Source organism: Malaclemys terrapin, chromosome 3, assembly GCF_027887155.1.
Source record: "Malaclemys terrapin pileata isolate rMalTer1 chromosome 3, rMalTer1.hap1, whole genome shotgun sequence".
In the NCBI taxonomy this organism is placed as follows: Eukaryota; Metazoa; Chordata; order Testudines; family Emydidae; genus Malaclemys; species Malaclemys terrapin.
This window is the reverse complement of record NC_071507.1, coordinates 40,828,605-40,839,906: the sequence shown is the minus strand read 5'-3', so window position 1 is coordinate 40,839,906 and position 11,302 is coordinate 40,828,605.

The window sequence follows — 11,302 nt, the reverse complement described above, 5'->3', positions numbered from 1 at the left end:
CAGTTAAGGACATCATTTTCAGTCACCTAAAAGTTTAAGCTTGTGGAAGCCCTGAAAGAAAGTAGACTATAACTAGCCCTGACAAGATAGAAAAAAGCACCATCAAATACACTCACTAAATAAAACAGCCTAAAAATCCAGGAACATTTGTTTGAGGTGTGAGCAGTTTACTGGCTAATCGTGATGGGCCAAGGTGTGGGAGAAAGATTTGTCAAGAAGGCATGAAAAATAATTGCCTTTAGTGGAGTTACACCAGGGATGAATTTGGTCAGATGATTAAGAAGGGAATTTCTGCTTCATCGTCACTAGTTAATACATAAGAGCTGTTATTTTAGTCCTTGAGACTCTCTACAGAGCATTTTAAGAAGTATACAGAATGGAATACAGAATCCAGGGAGTCTCACCCATTTTCATTTTGTGGACTAACTGTTCATACAGCGATTGAACAGAAAGGGAGGTGGCTCACAACAAGATATGCTTACATAACATCCTTGTGGCAACTACAGCACTTACTTACACCGAACAGCAGCATTAGTAATGTATGTATGTAGTTTTAACTGCCTTTTATGCTATAAATAGACTTGGCAGAATTCAACTTTTATAATTTCAATGCATTTTAAGCATTTTTCTATTTTTATTCATTTAAATTTTCACAGCTGTGGGAAATTATGGGGCATTAGACATAAGAAAGGCTGTACTGGGTCAGACCAAAGGTCCATCCAGCCCAGTATCCTGTCTACCGACTGTGGCCAATGCCAGGTGCCCCAGAGGGAGTGAACCTAACAGGTAATGATCAAGTGATCTCTCTCTTGCTGTCGATCACCACCCTCTGACAAACAGAGGCTAGGGACACCATTCCTTACCCATCCTGACTAATAGCCATTAATGGACTTAACCTCCATGAATTTATCCAGTTCTCTTTTAAACCCTGTTATAGTCCTAGCCTTCACAACCTCCTCAGGCAAGGATTTCCACAAGTTGACTGTGCGCTGTGTGAAAAACTTCCTTTAATTTGTTTTAAACCCGCTGCCCATTAATTTCATTTGGTGGCCCCTAGTTCTTATATTATGGGAACAAGTAAATAACTTTTCCTTATTCACTTTATCCACATCACTCATGATTTTATATACCTCTATCATATCCCCCCTTAGTCTCCTCTTTTCAGGGCCGGTGCTACCATTAAGGCAAACTAGGCGGTTGCCTAGGGCGCCAAGTTTTGGGGGCATGAAAAAGCGGTGCCCCCAATTTATTTTTTACAATTTTATTTTTACCTCTGCCCCCTCCCTGAGCGCACGGTAGCCACTCCACTTCTCCCGCCTTCCAGGCTTGCAGCGCCAATCAGCTGTTTGCCGCCGCAAGCCTGGGAGGGGAGGAGAATTAGAGCGGGGGCGGCGTGCTCGGGGAGGAGGCGGAGCAGAGGTGAGCTGGTGTGGGGAGCTGCTGCACGGCTCCCTGGGCCAGGGGAGTGGGGAGCTGCTGCAGGGGTGCCTCAGGGCGGGGGGGGGAGCTGCCACAGGGCTCCCCACCCCAGCTCACCTCTGCTACACCCCCTCCCCGAGCACGCCGTCGCTGCTCCACTTCTCCCGCCTCCCAGGCTTGCGGCACCAATCAGCTGTTTGGTGCCGCAAGCCTGGGAGGGGAGGAGAATTAGAGCGGGTGCGGCGTGCTCAGGGAGGAGTCGGAGCAGAGGTGAGCTGGGGTGGGAAGCTGCTGCACGGCTCCCTGGGGGTGGGGAGTTGCCACGGGGGGGGGGGGGGCTCAGGGCGGAGGGGAGGCGGGGAACTGCCGCAGGGCTGGGGGGTGATGGCGCAAGGTGGATGTTTCGCCTAGGGCGCGAAACTTCCTTGCACCGGCCCTGCCTCTTTTCCAAGCTGAAAAGTCCTAGCCTCTTTATTCTCTCCTCATATGGGACCTGTTCCAAACCCTTAATAATTTTAGTTGCCCTTCTCTGAACCTTTTCTAATGCCAGTATATCTTTTTTGAGATGAGGAGACCACATCTGTATACAGTATTTAAGATGTGGGCAGGGGCGGCTCCAGGCACCAAGCGCGTGCCTGGGGCGGCAAGCCACAGAGGGCGGCCTGCTGGTCGCCGTGAGGGCAGCAGTCAGGCGGCCTTTGGCAGCATGCCTGCGGGAGGTCTGCCGGTTCCGCAATTTCAGCGGCAATTCGGCGGCGGGTACGCCGAAGGCGCAGGACTCGCGGACCTCCCGCAGGCATGCCACCGAATCTGCGTTACCAGCGGACCTCCCGCAGGCGTGCTGCCGAAGGCTGCCTGACTGCCGTGCTTGAGGCGGCAAAATACATAGAGCCACCCTTGGATGTGGGCGTACCAGGAATTTATATAAGGGCAATAAGATATTCTCTGTCTTACTTTCTATCCCCTTTTTAATGATTCCTAACATCCTGTTTGCTTTTTTGACTGCCACTGCACACTGCGTGGACGTCTTCAGAGAACTATCCACGATGACTCCAAGATATTTTTCCTGATTAGTTGTAGGCTGCTAAATTAGCCCCCATCATATTGTATATATAGTTGGGGTTATTTTTCTCAATGTGCATTACTTTACATTTATCCACATTAAATTTCATTTGCCATTTTGTTGCCCAATCACTTAGTTTTGTGAGATCTTTTTGAAGTTCTTCAGTCTGCTTTGGTCTTAACTATCTTGAGCAGTTTAGTATCATCTGCAAACTTTGCCACCTCACTTTTTACCCCTTTCTCCAGATCATTTATGAATAAGTTGAATAAGATTGGTCCTAGGACTGACCTTTGGGGAACACCACTAGTTACCACCTCCATTCTGAAAATTTACCATTTATTCCCACCCTTTGTTCCCTGTCTCTTAACCAGTTCTCAATCCATGAAAGGATCTTCCCTCTTATCCCATGACAATTTAATTTATGTAAGAACCTTTGGTGAGGAACCTTGTCAAAGGCTTTCTGGAAATCTAAGTACACTATGTCCACTGGATCCCCCTTGTCCACATGTTTGTTGACCCCTTCAAAGAACTCTAATAGATTAGTAAGACACAATTTCCCTTTACAGAAACCATGTTGACTTTTGCCCAACAATTTATGTTCTTCTATGTGTCTGACAATTTTATTCTTTATGATTGTTTCAACTAATTTGCCCGGTACTGACGTTAAACTTACCGGTCTGTAATTGCCGGTATCACCTCTAGAGCTCTTTTTAAATATTGGCATTACATTAGCTATCTTCCAGTCATTGGGTACAGAAGCTGATTTAAAGGACAGGTTACAAACCATAGTTAGTAGTTCTGCAATTTCACATTTGAGTTCTTTCAGAACTCTTGGGTGAATGCCTTCTGGTCCCGGTGACTTGTTACTGTTAAGTTTATCAATTAATTCCAAAATCTCCTCTAGTGACACCTCAATCTGTGACAATTCCTCAGATTTGTCACCTACAAAAGCCAGTTTGGGAATCTCCCTAACATCCTCAGCCGTGAAGACTGAAGCAAAGAATTCATTTAGTTTCTCCGCAATGACTTTATCGTCTTTAAGTGCTCCTTTTGTATCTCGATCGTCCAGTGGCCCCACTGGTTGTTTAGCAGGCTTCCTGCTTCTGATGTACTAAAAAAACATTTTGTTATTACCTTTTGAGTTTTTGGCTAGCTGTTCTTCAAACTCCTTTTTGGCTTTTCTTATTACATTTTTACACTTAATTTGGCAGTGTTTATGCTCCTTTCTATTTACCTCACTAGGATTTGACTTCCACTTTTTAAAAGATGCCTTTTTATCTCCCACTGCTTCTTTTACATGGTTGTTAAGCCACGGTGGCTCTTTTTTAGTTCTTTTACTGTGTTTTTTAATTTGGGGCATACATTTAAGTTGGGCCTCTATTATGGTGTCTTTGAAAAGTGTCCATGCAGCTTGCAGGGATTTCACTCTAGTCACTGCATCTGAAGAAGTGAGGTTTTTACCCATGAAAGCTTATGCCCAAATAAATCTGTTAGTCTTTAAAGTGCTACCAGATTCCTTGTTGTTTTTGTAGATACAGACTAACACGGCTACCCTCTGATACTCTAGTCACTGTACCTTTTAATTTCTGTTTAACTAACACCCTCATTTTTGCATAGTTCCCCTTTCTGAAATTAAGTGCCACAGTGTTGGGCCGTTGAGGTGTTCTTCCCACCTCAGGGATGTTAAATGTTATATTATGGTCACTATTTCCAAGCGGTCCTGTTATAGTTACCTCTTGGACCAGATCCTGCGCTCCACTCAGGACTAAATTGAGAATTGCCACTCCCCTTGTGAGTTTCTGTACCAGCTGCTCCAAGAAGCAGTCATTTAAAGTATCAAGAAATTTTGTCTCTGCATTTCGTCGTGAAGTGACGTGTTCCCAGTCAATATAGGGATAATTGAAATCCCCCACTATTATTGAGTTCTTAATTTTGATAGCCTCTCTAATCTCCCTTAGCATTTCATTGTCACTATCGCTGTCCTGGTCAGGTGGCCGATAATAGATCCCTAGTGTTATATTCTTATTAGAGCACGAAATTACTATCCATAGAGATTCTATGAAACATGTGGATTTACTTAAGATTTTTACTTCATTCTACATTTTCTTTCACATATAGTGCCACTCCTCGCCCCCCGACCTGTTCTGCCCTTCCGATATATTTTGTACCCCGGAATGATTGTGTCTCATTGGTTGTCCTCGCTCCACCAGGTTTCTGTGATGCCTATCAATATCAATATCCTCCTTTAACAAGAGGCACTCTAGTTCACCCATCTTATTATTTAGACTTCTAGCATTTGTGTACAAGCACTTTAAAAACTTGTCACTGTTTATTTGTCTGCCCTTTTCTGATGTGTCAGATTCTTTTCTGATGTGTCAGATTCTTTTTTATGTGAATGTTTCTCGTCTGATTTGGCCCCTACTTTATCCTCTTCCATCCTCTCCTCCTGACTAAAGAGAATCTCTATCAATAGACTCACCTCTAAAAGAAGTCTCTGTCCGATCGACGTGCTCCTCTGCAGTAATCGGCTTTCCCCCATCTCTTAGTTTTAAACTGCTCTGCAACCTTTTTAATGTTAAGTGCCAGCAGTCTGGTTCCACTTTGGTTTAGGTGGAGCCCATCCCTCCCGTATAGGCTCCCCCATCCCAAAAGTTTCCCTAGTTCCTAATAAATCTAAACCCCTCCTCTCTACACCATCGTCTCATCCACGCATTGAGACTCTGAAGCTCTGCCTGCCTACCTGGCCCTGCACATGGAACTGGGAGCATTTCTGAGAATAACACCATAGAGGTTCTGGATTTCAGTCTCTTCTCTAGCAGCCTAAATTTGGCCTCCAGGATGTCTCTCCTACCCTCCCCTATGTCATTGGTACCTACATGTACCACAATGACCGGCTCCTCCCCAGCACTACACATAAATCATGGCTTGAATAAAGACTGGGAGTGGATGGGTCATTACACAAAGTAAAAACTATTTCCCCTTGCTAATTTTTCCCCTACTGTTACTCTCACCTTCTTGTCAACTGTTGGAAATGGGCCATCCTGATTATCACTACAAAAGTTTTTTTTCTCCTGCTGATAATAGCCCACCTTAATTAATCTCGTTATAGTTGGTATGGCAACACCCATTTTTTCATGTTCTGTGTGTGTGTGTGTGTGTGTGTATATATATCTTCCTACTGTATTTTCCACTGCATGCATCTGATGAAGTGGGTTTTAGCCCACGAAAGCTTATGCTCAAATAAATTTGTTAGTCTCTAAGGTGCCACAAGTACACTTCGTTTTTTGCTGATACAGACTAATACGGCTGAAACCTCAAACCTCAGTGGTTCAGGAGCCAAATTAGCTATCAGCATTACCTAAAAGAGCCACAGAAGTGTGAATTCATTGTTTCATTTACTATAGTACTATATATTCATATTTAAACAGTATGAGAGGGGAAATGTTATATATTATTTTTACAGCAAAATGACTGACCAAGTATTATTTTATCAACTACAGTTGGTTTATAACATAGTAAAAGCATCCTGATTGGTTAATATTTAAGGCAAACAGTGTTTTAATATCATGTGCTGCAAAGAGCTGCAGGAGACACATTAAAGAACCACTTGCAATTCAAGAATCTCAGGCTGAGTATCACTGTATTACAGCCGAGAAGAACCATATTAAAATAGAGCTCTTCTCCCTCCACCCCTCTAAATGGTAGCCAAAAGAACAGTTAAACAGAACTGTGATGCTCTCAGTTTCTGAGGAGGAAAGCCTAGATCATGTGACTTATGTGCATCCTCTAGTGGCTGACAACAGAATGGCTAAAAAGAAAAACAACAGTGTAATGAGAAGGCTGTTCCAGTCATCGTATCTATTAGCACAGAGTGAGTGTCTTTAAAAAAAATTAAGTGTAAAATATAATAACAAAACCACTCAGACCAGAAGCCTACATCTGAACGGTCTGGCATTGTACGGGAAGACTGAAGTCATTCTGTTTCCATTTGAAAGCACGGGAAATCAGAGATGATCTCAAGTTGTGAGGGAGCGTTACATTAGTAATTTTAACGACTGCTAAATTATCCCAAGCTTTTTTAAAAACTAGGATGTTCCTTACAAACTCCAATTACCATTGTTTGGAAAGGGGGAGATAGATTCTCTCAGTCCAGCTCTCCATCATGGCTCAGCAGTACACTGCAATATTGTTACAACGGCAGCCCCCCTCTGACAAAGACAACAGTCCCATTCCCTAAATACATGCGGCATGTATAACTGCTAGGAACTAGTAATTAGAATTTCCCTTTAACAGCAGATCTGGTTGTTTGCATTGCCACTCACCAGCTTTCTCTTGCTTCACAGAGTGGGTGCTTCAGAGCATCGGGGGGAGGAAGGAACGAAGTTACAAGCAAAAAGAAAAGCAGGTCATTGATAAAGTGGAGGGGAAAGGCTGTTTCTTGGACAGTCTGTGTGTCCCTGCAGAAGACACAGCATCGAAGTGAAGACTTCCTTGATTTCTCAGCAAAATGTCACATAACCCTGCAGTGCAGGTCACCATGTTTCATTGGCTTCAACAGCACTAAACTGGAAGCTGCTGTATAGGTTGTTTGGAACATGTATTTCCTTGACAAGCTGAAGTGAGTTAGACATAAATGAACCTGTATGAGTTTCCTGTGCGTCAATGAGGATAAAATGAAGCTCTGTCATCTGACACAATTTTAGAGCAGGAACATAGATTGAAATGACATACAATGAAAATATGTTCTGCTGTTCATTTAGTAGTAAAACCATCAAGTGCACCCCCGAGGTGGCAGGTCTCATGCAGCTCAATGTGGATATTGAAAGTCTAGATTTTCACCAGGAACACAGATGCTATTAGCCTGGATGAATGCTGATCCAACTGTAGCGTATATGAATAGGATAGTGAGCCCCCTAGCAGCACTCACCGTGTTCTATGTTTTAGAAGCCACCAGAACTCAGCACAGCAGTGCGTATATGTAGCAAGGCCATGCACGTGCTGAATATACACAAAACATGGTTATTTGAACCGCACCATGCCTTTGTGATTACTGTATTAGTGTTTTATTTATTTATTTGTATTACCATAGCACTTAGGCTATCTTGCTTACTGTGCAAAGAGTAAAAGGCACACCACCAACGTACGCCAAATGCCTTAATTCCATGCTTTTGCTTCCAGATAGGCTCCTTTCCTATTCCTGTAACTGGAAAACATGAGTTCAAGCTCACAAAAAGTCATTTTTACTGGAAAACATTTCAACAACCCACCTGGAAGACCAAGCAAGACAGATACAGAGAACAAGATCATGAGCTGTGACTAGAACTGTCAGGTCCTGCAAGCCTGCACAGAATTCCTTGGTATGACCATATCCACTGAATTTGTCAGAGACTTTTACTATATATACTAAAATATACATTTAAACAGCCAATATTATTTAGTAATCACACACCGCACATAGTTTGTGTTGGTCCTGCTTTAAGCAGGGGTTTGGACTAGATGACCTCCTCAGGTCTCTTCCAACCCTGATAGTCTATGATTCTATGATGTACAATGTCAGCAAATTAAAACTGCTGTGAGCACCTTAACCTTAGATTTACAGGCTTAAATTATAAATATGCAAACTAAACATTGTGGTAACATAGTTTTTATGTTTTAAGAAAATGGCAAAAAAAGAAAAGAAAAAATAGAACGAATGCTAGAGCCGGAGACAGCAGAAGCAAGAATCATAGAGACACTGGTGGTGTGAAGCTGAGACACAAAAAGTTTGCTGACACAAAGACTGTGTCAGCATTATTTCAGGCTGGGAATTCTTCTAAGCTTGGAATCTCACTTCTTCAGTATTTTCCTATTTCCCACGCTCCAGTTGTCATAATTTCAAAATGACTTGGCCTAGATGTGCTGGTCTTGGCAAGGACTGCTGCCTTTGACTACTTGGGGAATAGTGAGGGGCTTACCAGAATAATTTAATTATTAAAAGCAGTTTTCACATACACTATGGACTTCACAGAACTGATAAACATCTTATGACCCTGGCCCAGATGGCCACAAAAGGGAAGTTGCATACAGGAAATCCCACATAGAAAAAATATGGTCAGGGTGGGGGCAAGCAGGAAGGAAAGAGTGTCATGAAGAGTAGGGGGCTTGAATCTGTCATAGAGCAAGAGAAGGAATGGCACAGAAGGGAGGAGGGCAGCTGGGAAAGAAAGGAATGGCTATATACATATATGTCTAAACACAATTCCCCAAATGAATTCACCAAATATTCCTTACATCCATTGCCCTCCAGATTCCACTTCAGTAGGAAGGGGAGACTAGAGGAGGAACCCACAGAGAAAGACGAAGGAAGGCAGCACAGGGAGAAGGAGAGTCCATAGAAGCTCTACACAAATTCCTGTGCCTTAAATATTTTTTGTGAAACCAGAGGAAATTCTCAGGCAAAAGCTTGTTTAAGATGTTATGGTTGCCTGTATTTAAGCAATTGGTAAAAAGGACACCATCTTTAAGAAAAAGTTGAAATTTTCTCAAAACAAACAAAAACCACAAACCTAAATAGTACAGAGTGCACAATTGAGATTGTCCAATAATCTTCACTGTGTCCCCAAGCGCTCATTCACATTTCACTCTGTCCATCTGTTAGATCTTGCTTATAAGATGGAACTTATTTAGATGAATCATTTTTTTGTTAAAGTTTTCATAAACCAATGTCATTTTTGCCCCGACCTTAAGGGATTCATAATCCCACACATGGAAGCTAGCAGGCCACTTCCTGAGTACCTATCCCAGGGCAGGACTTCTCCCTGGCTTCGAAGCTCACACTTCCATACCCAGTCTCCTTTAAGATTGTGTTCTGTTGGTTTATTTACCTGTCTTTTAACAGTCTTTTAACTCACTCCTTTTCTCTCAGGCTTCAGGGCCACCCCTCCCAGGGGTCTCTGGCACTCCTGCTCCTAGGAACGTCCCAGTTTTAGTCCCACGGCTGCTTCCTTGAGCATCTGTCCCCTTGCTCCAGGGACTCACCACCAGAGGTAGCTCTACTCCATGGTGGGTTTCCATTCCCTAGGCACAACTTATTTTAATCACCCTTTCCTTCACTTCTCATTTCCTGCCCTTTACAGGCCCAGGTGTAGCCCAGCCCCCGTTAAGTGGTTGGATTGGCTTCCCTTGCTCTGAACTAGGATGGCAGGGCCCAGCTTTGCTCACAGAGGCCAGGTGCCCTGTGGCAGCACCCTAAATTTCCATTGACTTCAGCGGGAACTGGGGATGGTCAGCAACTCACAGGATCCAACACTACGGAAGAAATTCTGTGTCCAAAACTCCCTTTGGCTTCAGCAATGGCCAAGATTTCACTCTGTGCATCGTATGTTAATCTTACCGTATGATAACCAAACATTGGTGGAGATGCATGAAAATTTATCTTTTTGTGTGTGTGAGAGACTATATGGTTTTACTAAGTCCAGAGTTACCACTGCTACAGCAAATTAAGGTAGGTGGACTTTTTTTTTTAATGTTACTGCCAGTCTATCAACAAGAGTCAAATAGTTCAATTATATCATCTTTTATTTTTTTGGAATTACCCTTTGTAAAGATGTTTGTTGCTTAAGAAGAAGATTGTTTCCAGCTCTTTGGTTATTTTGGCAGCAATGATATAGAGCCAGAGTTAAGGTTCTTGGGGAGACGTGAACTGTTTGCTTCAATTTTATTTTATGTGTGCATTATGAGTGCCTTTGGTATGACCCTAAAGGCTGTTGTAATGGTAAATGGTCTCCTCTCGCTCAGGGATGAAGATCAGGTGTCCATGCCAATATTGTTAAATCTATCAGCTATGGAGCTGTGTGAATAACTGATATTTAGGTTTACTGGCAATTTCAAAAAGCGTTGGAGCCTGTGAGAAGCTGACCACCTTCAGTTCCCATTGAAGTCAATGGGTTTTGGGGCTGACCAAAACCAGAAGTTTTCAAAATATGTGACTAATTGAAAAGTTGAAAAATAAAATTGTTTTGGGGCAAATGAAATGTTTTTGTTGAGATTCAGTATTTTTTAACATTTTTGATTTTCTTTAAAATAAAATTAAAGAAAATTTCAAAACAGAGATTTATTTTGAACCAAATAATTGAAATGTCTTGTTTCAAAAATTACATAATGAAACATTTTGATTTTTTTTAGCATTTTGATTTGGTTTCAAAACCAATAATTTGTTGAAACCAGCATGAATTTGCCAAACATTTTGGTGTCACTGAATCTGCATTTTTTGCCAAAAAAAGCTGCAGTAAAAAAATTTCATCCAGTTTGTTACCCAGGGCCGATGGGAGGTGTGGGGGGGAAAGCCGGTACAAATTACTGGGGCCCAGCAGTCTGGAAGGGGGCCCGGGGCCCGGCTCCCCACCGTCGGCCCTATTTAGCCGGTCCACCCTTGCTGTGGGGCCCGAAAAAATTCCGGGCGTGGCTTCCCCCCCACCATCGGCCCTGTTTAGCCGGTCTGCTCTTGCTGGGGGCCCGAACCTGCTCTCGGCGGCCCTGTTGATACCACTGATAATGAGCTGTTGTTGACTGTGGGCCACAATGAGTATGGACAGGGCTGCTTTTGGTAAGCTCCTTTCCTTTCTTACTAAGTGTTCTTTAATAGTGATGGTGGACAATTTCTCCTTTCCCCCCAAGAGTACACTTCAGTGGGGTTCCATCTCATCTCTCTTCTTTACTGAATATATATTTATGGTGAGCAGTCAGGTTGTGGTGTGTACGGTGACACCTCACTCTGTAGCTCTAGCTCAGTTGACCTAGGCAACACTTACTGTTTTACACAGTATTTGGTCTATGTTGAGG